Genomic DNA, 11,706 nt, shown 5'->3' with positions numbered 1-11,706 from the left:
GATAGATAACCAAACCCCATTCTCTCTCAGGGATAGATAACCAAACCCCATTCTCTCTCAGGGATAGATAACCAAACCCCATTCTCTCTCAGGGATAGATAACCAACCCCATTCTCTCTCAGGGATAGATAACCAACCCCATTCTCTCTCAGGGATAGATAACCAAACCCCATTCTCTCTAGGGATAGATAACCAACCCCATTCTCTCTCAGGGATAGATAACCAACCCCATTCTCTCTCAGGGATAGATAACCAACCCCATTCTCTCTCAGGGATAGATAACCAACCCCATTCTCTCTCAGGGATAGATAACCAACCCCATTCTCTCTCAGGGATAGATAACCAACCCCATTCTCTCTCAGGGATAGATAACCAACCCCATTCTCTCTCAGGGATAGATAACCAAACCCCATTCTCTCTCAGGGATAGATAACCAACCCCATTCTCTCTCAGGGATAGATAACCAAACCCATTCTCTCTCAGGGATAGATAACCAAACCCCATTCTCTCTCAGGGATAGATAACCAAACCCCATTCTCTCTCAGGGATAGATAACCAAGCCCCATTCTCTCTCAGGGATAGATAACCAAACCCCATTCTCTCTCAGGGATAGATAACCAAACCCCATTCTCTCTCAGGGATAGATAACCAAACCCCATTCTCTCTCAGGGATAGATAACCAAACCCCATTCTCTCTCAGGGATAGATAACCAAACCCCATTCTCTCTCAGGGATAGATAACCAAACCCCATTCTCTCTCAGGGATAGATAACCAAACCCCATTCTCTCTCAGGGATAGATAACCAAACCCCATTCTCTCTCAGGGATAGATAACCAAACCCCCATTCTCTCTCAGGGATAGATAACCAAACCCCATTCTCTCTCAGGGATAGATAACCAAACCCCATTCTCTCTCAGGGATAGATAACCAAACCCCATTCTCTCTCAGGGATAGATAACCAAACCCCATTCTCTCTCAGGGATAGATAACCAACCCCATTCTCTCTCAGGGATAGATAACCAAACCCCATTCTCTCTCAGGGATAGATAACCAAACCCCATTCTCTCTCAGGGATAGATAACCAAACCCCATTCTCTCTCAGGGATAGATAACCAAACCCCATTCTCTCTCAGGGATAGATAACCAAACCCCATTCTCTCTCAGGGATAGATAACCAAACCCCATTCTCTCTCAGGGATAGATAACCAAACCCCATTCTCTCTCAGGGATAGATAACCAAACCCCATTCTCTCTCAGGGATAGATAACCAAACCCCATTCTCTCTCAGGGATAGATAACCAAACCCCATTCTCTCTCAGGGATAGATAACCAAACCCCATTCTCTCTCAGGGATAGATAACCAAACCCCATTCTCTCTCAGGGATAGATAACCAAACCCCATTCTCTCTCAGGGATAGATAACCAAACCCATTCTCTCTCAGGGATAGATAACCAAACCCATTCTCTCTCAGGGATAGATAACCAAACCCATTCTCTCTCAGGGATAGATAACCAAACCCATTCTCTCTCAGGGATAGATAACCAAACCCATTCTCTCTCAGGGATAGATAACCAAACCCCATTCTCTCTCAGGGATAGATAACCAAACCCCATTCTCTCTCAGGGATAGATAACCAAACCCCATTCTCTCTCAGGGATAGATAACCAAACCCCATTCTCTCTCAGGGATAGATAACCAACCCCATTCTCTCTCAGGGATAGATAACCAACCCCATTCTCTCTCAGGGATAGATAACCAACCCCATTCTCTCTCAGGGATAGATAACCAAACCCCATTCTCTCAGGGATAGATAACCAACCCCATTCTCTCTCAGGGATAGATAACCAACCCCATTCTCTCTCAGGGATAGATAACCAAACCCATTCTCTCTCAGGGATAGATAACCAAACCCATTCTCTCTCAGGGATAGATAACCAAACCCATTCTCTCTCAGGGATAGATAACCAACCCCATTCTCTCTCAGGGATAGATAACCAACCCCATTCTCTCTCAGGGATAGATAACCAACCCCATTCTCTCTCAGGGATAGATAACCAACCCCATTCTCTCTCAGGGATAGATAACCAACCCCATTCTCTCTCAGGGATAGATAACCAACCCCATTCTCTCTCAGGGATAGATAACCAACCCCATTCTCTCTCAGGGATAGATAACCAACCCCATTCTCTCTCAGGGATAGATAACCAACCCCATTCTCTCTCAGGGATAGATAACCAACCCCCATTCTCTCTCAGGGATAGATAACCAACCCCCATTCTCTCTCAGGGATAGATAACCAACCCCCATTCTCTCTCAGGGATAGATAACCAACCCCATTCTCTCTCAGGGATAGATAACCAACCCCATTCTCTCTCAGGGATAGATAACCAACCCCATTCTCTCTCAGGGATAGATAACCAACCCCATTCTCTCTCAGGGATAGATAACCAACCCCATTCTCTCTCAGGGATAGATAACCAACCCCATTCTCTCTCAGGGATAGATAACCAACCCCATTCTCTCTCAGGGATAGATAACCAACCCCATTCTCTCTCAGGGACAGATAACCAACCCCATTCTCTCTCAGGGATAGATAACCAAACCCCATTCTCTCTCAGGGATAGATAACCAAACCCCATTCTCTCTCAGGGATAGATAACCAACCCCATTCTCTCTCAGGGATAGATAACCAAACCCCATTCTCTCTCAGGGATAGATAACCAACCCCATTCTCTCTCAGGGATAGATAACCAAACCCATTCTCTCTCAGGGATAGATAACCAAACCCATTCTCTCTCAGGGATAGATAACCAAACCCATTCTCTCTCAGGGATAGATAACCAAACCCATTCTCTCTCAGGGATAGATAACCAAACCCATTCTCTCTCAGGGATAGATAACCAAACCCCATTCTCTCTCAGGGATAGATAACCAACCCCATTCTCTCTCAGGGATAGATAACCAAACCCATTCTCTCTCAGGGATAGATAACCAAACCCATTATTTCTCTCTCCCCCCCACCACCACCAGTTTTAAAAAACACATAATTGTGGGAAATCTGCTTTTAGTTATCGTTGTCCCTGGTGTGTAGAACAATATTCAGAATTCCTTGCAGTTAGATATTCTGATTCCTTCCAGGCATTTTTTAATTATTAAATTGAAGACTTTTTGTTACAGAATGCGAATGCTTTTCTTAAATATATTTAAATGTTGTTTAGGGCAGCAGGTGGCCTAGTGGTTAGAGCGTTGGGCCAGTAACCAGCAGGTAGCCTAGTGGTTAGAGCGTTGGGCCAGTAACCAGCAGGTAGCCTAGTGGTTAGAGCGTTGGGCCAGTAACCAGCAGGTAGCCTAGTGGTTAGAGCGTTGGGCCAGTAACCAGCAGGTAGCCTAGTGGTTAGAGCGTTGGGCCAGTAACCAGCAGGTAGCCTAGTGGTTAGAGGGTTGGGCCAGTAACCAGCAGGTAGCCTAGTGGTTAGAGCGTTGGGACAGTAACCAGCAGGTAGCCTAGTGGTTAGAGCGTTGGGCCAGTAACCAGCAGGTAGCCTAGTGGTTAGAGCGTTGGGACAGTAACCAGCAGGTAGCCTAGTGGTTAGAGGGTTGGGCCAGTAACCAGCAGGTAGCCTAGTGGTTAGAGCGTTGGGCCAGTAACCAGCAGGTAGCCTAGTGGTTAGAGCGTTGGGCCAGTAACCAGCAGGTAGCCTAGTGGTTAGAGCGTTGGGCCAGTAACCAGCAGGTAACCTAGTGGTTAGAGCGTTGGGCCAGTAACCAGCAGGTAGCCTAGTGGTTAGAGCGTTGGGCCAGTAACCAGCAGGTAGCCTAGTGGTTAGAGCGTTGGGCCAGTAACCAGCAGGTAGCCTAGTGGTTAGAGCGTTGGGCCAGTAACCAGCAGGTAGCCTAGTGGTTAGAGGGTTGGGCCAGTAACCAGCAGGTAGCCTAGTGGTTAGAGCGTTGGGACAGTAACCAGCAGGTAGCCTAGTGGTTAGAGCGTTGGGCCAGTAACCAGCAGGTAGCCTAGTGGTTAGAGCGTTGGGCCAGTAACCAGCAGGTAGCCTAGTGGTTAGAGGGTTGGGCCAGTAACCAGCAGGTAGCCTAGTGGTTAGAGCGTTGGGCCAGTAACCAGCAGGTAGCCTAGTGGTTAGAGCGTTGGGCCAGTAACCAGCAGGTAGCCTAGTGGTTAGAGCGTTGGGCCAGTAACCAGCAGGTAGCCTAGTGGTTAGAGCGTTGGGCCAGTAACCAGCAGGTAACCTAGTGGTTAGAGCGTTGGGCCAGTAACCAGCAGGTAGCCTAGTGGTTAGAGCGTTGGGCCAGTAACCAGCAGGTAGCCTAGTGGTTAGAGCGTTGGGCCAGTAACCAGCAGGTAACCTAGTGGTTAGAGCGTTGGGCCAGTAACCAGCAGGTAGCCTAGTGGTTAGAGCGTTGGGCCAGTAACCAGCAGGTAGCCTAGTGGTTAGAGCGTTGGGCCAGTAACCAGCAGGTAGCCTAGTGGTTAGAGCGTTGGGCCAGTAACCAGCAGGTAGCCTAGTGGTTAGAGCGTTGGGCCAGTAACCAGCAGGTAACCTAGTGGTTAGAGCGTTGGGCCAGTAACCAGCAGGTAGCCTAGTGGTTAGAGCGTTGGGCCAGTAACCAGCAGGTAGCCTAGTGGTTAGAGCGTTGGGCCAGTAACCAGCAGGTAACCTAGTGGTTAGAGCGTTGGGCCAGTAACCAGCAGGTAGCCTAGTGGTTAGAGCGTTGGGCCAGTAACCAGCAGGTAGCCTAGTGGTTAGAGCGTTGGGCCAGTAACCAGCAGGTAGCCTAGTGGTTAGAGCGTTGGGCCAGTAACCAGCAGGTGGCCTAGTGGTTAGAGCATTGGGCCAGTAACCAGCAGGTAGCCTAGTGGTTAGAGAGTTGGGCCAGTAACCAGCAGGTAGCCTAGTGGTTAGAGCGTTGGGCCAGTAACCAGCAGGTAGCCTAGTGGTTAGAGCGTTGGGCCAGTAACCAGCAGGTAGCCTAGTGGTTAGAGCGTTGGGCCAGTAACCAGCAGGTAGCCTAGTGGTTAGAGCATTGGGCCAGTAACCAGCAGGTAGCCTAGTGTTTAGAGCGTTGGGACAGTAACCAGCAGGTAGCCTAGTGGTTAGAGCGTTGGGCCAGTAACCAGCAGGTAACCTAGTGGTTAGAGCGTTGGGCCAGTAACCAGCAGGTAGCCTAGTGGTTAGAGCGTTGGGCCAGTAACCAGCAGGTAGCCTAGTGGTTAGAGCGTTGGGCCAGTAACCAGCAGGTAGTCTAGTGGTTAGAGCGTTGGGCCAGTAACCAGCAGGTAGCCTAGTGGTTAGAGCGTTGGGCCAGTAACCAGCAGGTAGCCTGGTGGTTAGAGCGTTGGACTAGTAACCAGCAGGTAGCCTAGTGGTTAGAGGGTTGGGCCAGTAACCAGCAGGTAGCCTAGTGGTTAGAGCGTTGGGCCAGTAACCAGCAGGTAGCCTAGTGGTTAGAGCGTTGGGCCAGTAACCAGCAGGTAGCCTAGTGGTTAGAGCGTTGGGCCAGTAACCAGCAGGTAGCCTAGTGGTTAGAGCGTTGGGCCAGTAACCAGCAGGTAGTCTAGTGGTTAGAGCGTTGGGCCAGTAACCAGCAGGTAGCCTAGTGGTTAGAGCGTTGGGCCAGTAACCAGCAGGTAGCCTGGTGGTTAGAGCGTTGGACTAGTAACCAGCAGGTAGCCTAGTGGTTAGAGGGTTGGGCCAGTAACCAGCAGGTAGCCTAGTGGTTAGAGCGTTGGGCCAGTAACCAGCAGGTAGCCTAGTGGTTAGAGCGTTGGGCCAGTAACCAGCAGGTAGCGTAGTGGTTAGAGCGTTGGGCCAGTAACCAGCAGGTAGCCTAGTGGTTAGAGCGTTGGGCCAGTAAACCGAAAGGTGTGACACATTGAATCCCCCATTTGTTCGTTCTGCTCCTGAACAATATAACCCACTGTTCCCTGGTAGGCCGTCATTGTGAATAAGAATTTGTTCTTAACTGACTTGTCTAGTTAAATAAAGGTTCATAAAGGTTCATAAAGGTTCATAAAGGTTCATAGCGCCCACCGCTGTCCAGGATACCCCTCTGAGTGACTCCCTGTTTAAATAAAGGTTCATAAAGGTTCATAGTACCCACCGCTGTCCGGGATACCCCTCTGAGTGACTCCCTGTTTAAATAAAGGTTCATTAAGGTTCCTAAAGGTTCCTAAAGGTTCCTAAAGGTTCCTAAAGGTTCATAAAGGTTCCTAAAGGTTCATAAAGGTTCATTAAGGTTCCTAAAGGTTCATTAAGGTTCATTAAGGTTCATAAAGGTTCATAGCACCCACCGCTGTCCGGGATACCCCTCTGAGTGACTCCCTGTTTAAATAAAGGTTCATTAAGGATCATAAAGGTTAATAAAGGTTCATAGTACCCACCGCTGTCCGGGATACCCCTCTGAGTACTTGTTGTTCATACAGGACCCCAGGGCTTCCAGAACGGCTCTGGAGGTGAAGTTCTCTGATGCGATCAGCTCCAGGCCAAAGGTCTGACGATGCTTCTCTCGCTTGATGATGGAGAACACCTACACACAATACACCGTTTCATTATAATACACACACCTACACAATACACCGTTTCATTATAATACACCTACACAATACACCGTTTCATTATAATACACCCACCTACACAATACACCGTTTCATTATAATACACCTACACAATACACCGTTTCATTATAATACACCTACACAATACACCGTTTCATTATAATACATCCACCTACACAATACACCGTTTCATTATAATACACCTACACAATACACCGTTTCATTATAATACACACACCTACACAATACACCGTTTCATTATAATACACACACCTACACAATACACCGTTTCATTATAATACACACACCTACACAATACACCGTTTCATTATAATACACACACCTACACAATACACCGTTTCATTATAATACACACCTACACAATACACCGTTTCATTATAATACACACACTAGCACAATACACCGTTTCATTATAATACACACACCTAGCACAATACACCGTTTCATTATAATACACACACCTACACAATACACCGTTTCATTATAATACACACACCTACACAATACACCGTTTCATTATAATACACACACCTACACAATACACCGTTTCATTATAATACACACCCTACACAATACACCGTTTCATTATAATACACACCCCTACACAATACACCGTTTCATTATAATACACACCCCTACACAATACACCGTTTCATTATAATACACACCCCTACACAATACACCGTTTCATTATAATACACACACCTACACAATACACCGTTTCATTATAATACACACACCTACACAATACACCGTTTCATTATAATACACACACCTACACAATACACCGTTTCATTATAATACACACCTACACAATACACCGTTTCATTATAATACACACACCTACACACAATACACCGTTTCATTATAATACACACCTACACAATACACCGTTTCATTATAATACACACCTACACAATACACCGTTTCATTATAATACACACACCTACACACAATACACCGTTTCATTATAATACACACACCTACACACAATACACCGTTTCATTATAATACACACACCTACACACAATACACCGTTTCATTATAATACACACACCTACACACATACACCGTTTCATTATAATACACACACCTACACAATACACCGTTTCATTATAATACACACCCCTACACACAATACACCGTTTCATTATAATACACACACCTACACACAATACACCGTTTCATTATAATACACACCCCTACACAATACACCGCTTTCATTATAATACACACACCTACACACAATACACCGTTTCATTATAATACACACACCTACACAATACACCGCTTTCATTATAATACACACACCTACACAATACACCGTTTCATTATAATACACACACCTACACAATACACCGTTTCATTATAATACACACACCTACACAATACACCGTTTCATTATAATACACACACCTACACAATACACCGTTTCATTATAATACACACCCTACACAATACACCGTTTCATTATAATACACACCCCTACACAATACACCGTTTCATTATAATACACACCTACACAATACACGTTTCATTATAATACACACCTACACAATACACCGTTTCATTATAATACACACCTACACAATACACCGTTTCATTATAATACACACCCCTACACAATACACCGTTTCATTATAATACACACCTACACAATACACCGTTTCATTATAATACACACCTACACAATACACCGTTTCATTATAACACACACCTACACAATACACCGTTTCATTATAATACACACCCCTACACAATACACCGTTTCATTATAATACACACACCTACACAATACACCGCTTTCATTATAATACACACACCTACACAATACACCGTTTCATTATAATACACACACCTACACACAATACACCGTTTCATTATAATACACACACCTACACAATACACCGTTTCATTATAATACACACACCTACACAATACACCGTTTCATTATAATACACACACCTACACACAATACACCGTTTCATTATAATACACACACCTACACAATACACCGTTTCATTATAATACACACACCTACACAATACACCGTTTCATTATAATACACACACCTACACAATACACCGTTTCATTATAATACACACACCTACACAATACACCGTTTCATTATAATACACACCTACACAATACACCGTTTCATTATAATACACCTACACAATACACCGTTTCATTATAATACACCTACACAATACACCGTTTCATTATAATACACACACCTACACAATACACCGTTTCATTATAATACACACACCTACACAATACACCGTTTCATTATAATACACACACCTACACAATACACCGTTTCATTATAATACACACACCTACACAATACACCGTTTCATTATAATACACACCTACACAATACACCGTTTCATTATAATACAGCTACACAATACACCGTTTCATTATAATACACACACCTACACAATACACCGTTTCATTATAATACACCTACACAATACACCGTTTCATTATAATACACCTACACAATACACCGTTTCATTATAATACACCTACACAATACACCGTTTCATTATAATACACACCTACACAATACACCGTTTCATTATAATACACACACCTACACAATACACCGTTTCATTATAATACACCCACCTACACAATACACCGTTTCATTATAATACACCTACACACAATACACCGTTTCATTATAATACACCTACACACAATACACCGTTTCATTATAATACACACCTACACACAATACACCGTTTCATTATAACACACACCTACACACAATACACCGTTTCATTATAATACACACACCTACACAATACACCGTTTCATTATAATACACACCTACACAATACACCGTTTCATTATAATACACACCTACACAATACACCGTTTCATTATAATACACACCTACACAATACACCGTTTCATTATAATACACACCTACACAATACACCGTTTCATTATAATACACACCTACACAATACACCGTTTCATTATAATACACACCTACACAATACACCGTTTCATTATAATACACACCTACACAATACACCGTTTCATTATAATACACACACCTACACAATACACCGTTTCATTATAATACACACACCTACACAATACACCGTTTCATTATAATACACACACCTACACAATACACCGTTTCATTATAATACACACACCTACACAATACACCGTTTCATTATAATACACACACCTACACACAATACACCGTTTCATTATAATACACCTACACAATACACCGTTTCATTATAATACACACCTACACAATACACCGTTACATTATAATACACACCTACACAATACACCGTTTCATTATAATACACCTACACAATACACCGTTTCATTATAATACACCTACACACAATACACCGTTTCATTATAATACACACACCTACACAATACACCGTTTCATTATAATACACACACCTACACAATACACCGCTTTCATTATAATACACACACCTACACAATACACCGTTTCATTATAATACACACACCTACACAATACACCGTTTCATTATAATACACACCTACACAATACACCGTTTCATTATAATACACACCTACACAATACACCGTTTCATTATAATACACACCTACACAATACACCGTTTCATTATAATACACACACCTACACACAATACACCGTTTCATTATAATACACACCTACACAATACACCGTTTCATTATAATACACACCTACACAATACACCGCTTTCATTATAATACACACCTACACAATACACCGTTACATTATAATACACACCTACACAATACACCGTTTCATTATAATACACCTACACAATACACCGTTTCATTATAATACACACACCTACACAATACACCGTTTCATTATAATACACCTACACACAATACACCGTTTCATTATAATACACACACCTACACAATACACCGTTTCATTATAATACACACACCTACACAATACACCGTTTCATTATAATACACACACCTACACAATACACCGTTTCATTATAATACACACACCTACACAATACACCGTTTCATTATAATACACACACCTACACAATACACCGTTTCATTATAATACACACCTACACAATACACCGTTTCATTATAATACACACCTACACAATACAGCGTTTCATTATAATACACACCTACACAATACAGCGTTTCATTATAATACACACACCTACACAATACAGCGTTTCATTATAATACACACACCTACACAATACACCGTTTCATTATAATACACACCTACACAATACACCGTTTCATTATAATACACACCTACACAATACACCGTTTCATTATAATATACACCTACACAATACACCGTTTCATTATAATACACACCTACACAATACACCGTTTCATTATAATACACCGTTTCATTATAATACACACACCTACACAATACACCGTTTCATTATAATACACACACCTACACAATACACCGTTTCATTATAATACACACACAATACACCGTTTCATTATAATACACACACCTACACACAATACACCATTTCATTATAATACACACACCTACACAATACACCGTTTCATTATAATACACACCTACACAATACACCGTTTCATTATAATACACACCTACACAATACAGCGTTTCATTATAATACACACCTACACAATACAGCGTTTCATTATAATACACACACCTACACAATACAGCGTTTCATTATAATACACACACCTACACAATACACCGTTTCACTATAATACGCACACCTACACGATACACCGTTTCATTATAATACGCACACCTACACAATACACCGTTTCATTATAATACACACACCTACACAATACACCGTTTCATTATAATACACACACCTACACAATACACCGTTTCATTATAATACACACCTACACAATACACCGTTTCATTATAATACACACCTACACAATACACCGTTTCATTATAATATACACCTACACAATACACCGTTTCATTATAATACACACCTACACAATACACCGTTTCATTATAATACACCGTTTCATTATAATACACACACCTACACAATACACCGTTTCATTATAATACACACACCTACACAATACACCGTTTCATTATAATACACA

The 11,706-nt window shown here is 42.6% G+C and overlaps 1 pseudogene across 1 annotated transcript in view; it reads right to left on the bottom strand.

The window, feature by feature from the left end:
* LOC106591425 (serine hydroxymethyltransferase, cytosolic-like) overlaps positions 1-11,706 on the bottom strand; it is a 57,187-nt pseudogene that overhangs the window by 28,956 nt on the left and 16,525 nt on the right. Inside the window, exon 3 of the transcript XR_006763361.1 lies at positions 6,400-6,545. The product of XR_006763361.1 is annotated as a serine hydroxymethyltransferase, cytosolic-like (transcript). The remainder of the gene's footprint in view (positions 1-6,399; positions 6,546-11,706) is intronic.

This window comes from Salmo salar, unplaced genomic scaffold (genome assembly GCF_905237065.1).
Source record: "Salmo salar unplaced genomic scaffold, Ssal_v3.1, whole genome shotgun sequence".
Taxonomy (NCBI): domain Eukaryota; kingdom Metazoa; phylum Chordata; class Actinopteri; order Salmoniformes; family Salmonidae; genus Salmo; species Salmo salar.
The sequence above is the reverse complement of the archived record's forward strand: the minus strand, read 5'-3'. Positions and strand labels throughout refer to the sequence as shown.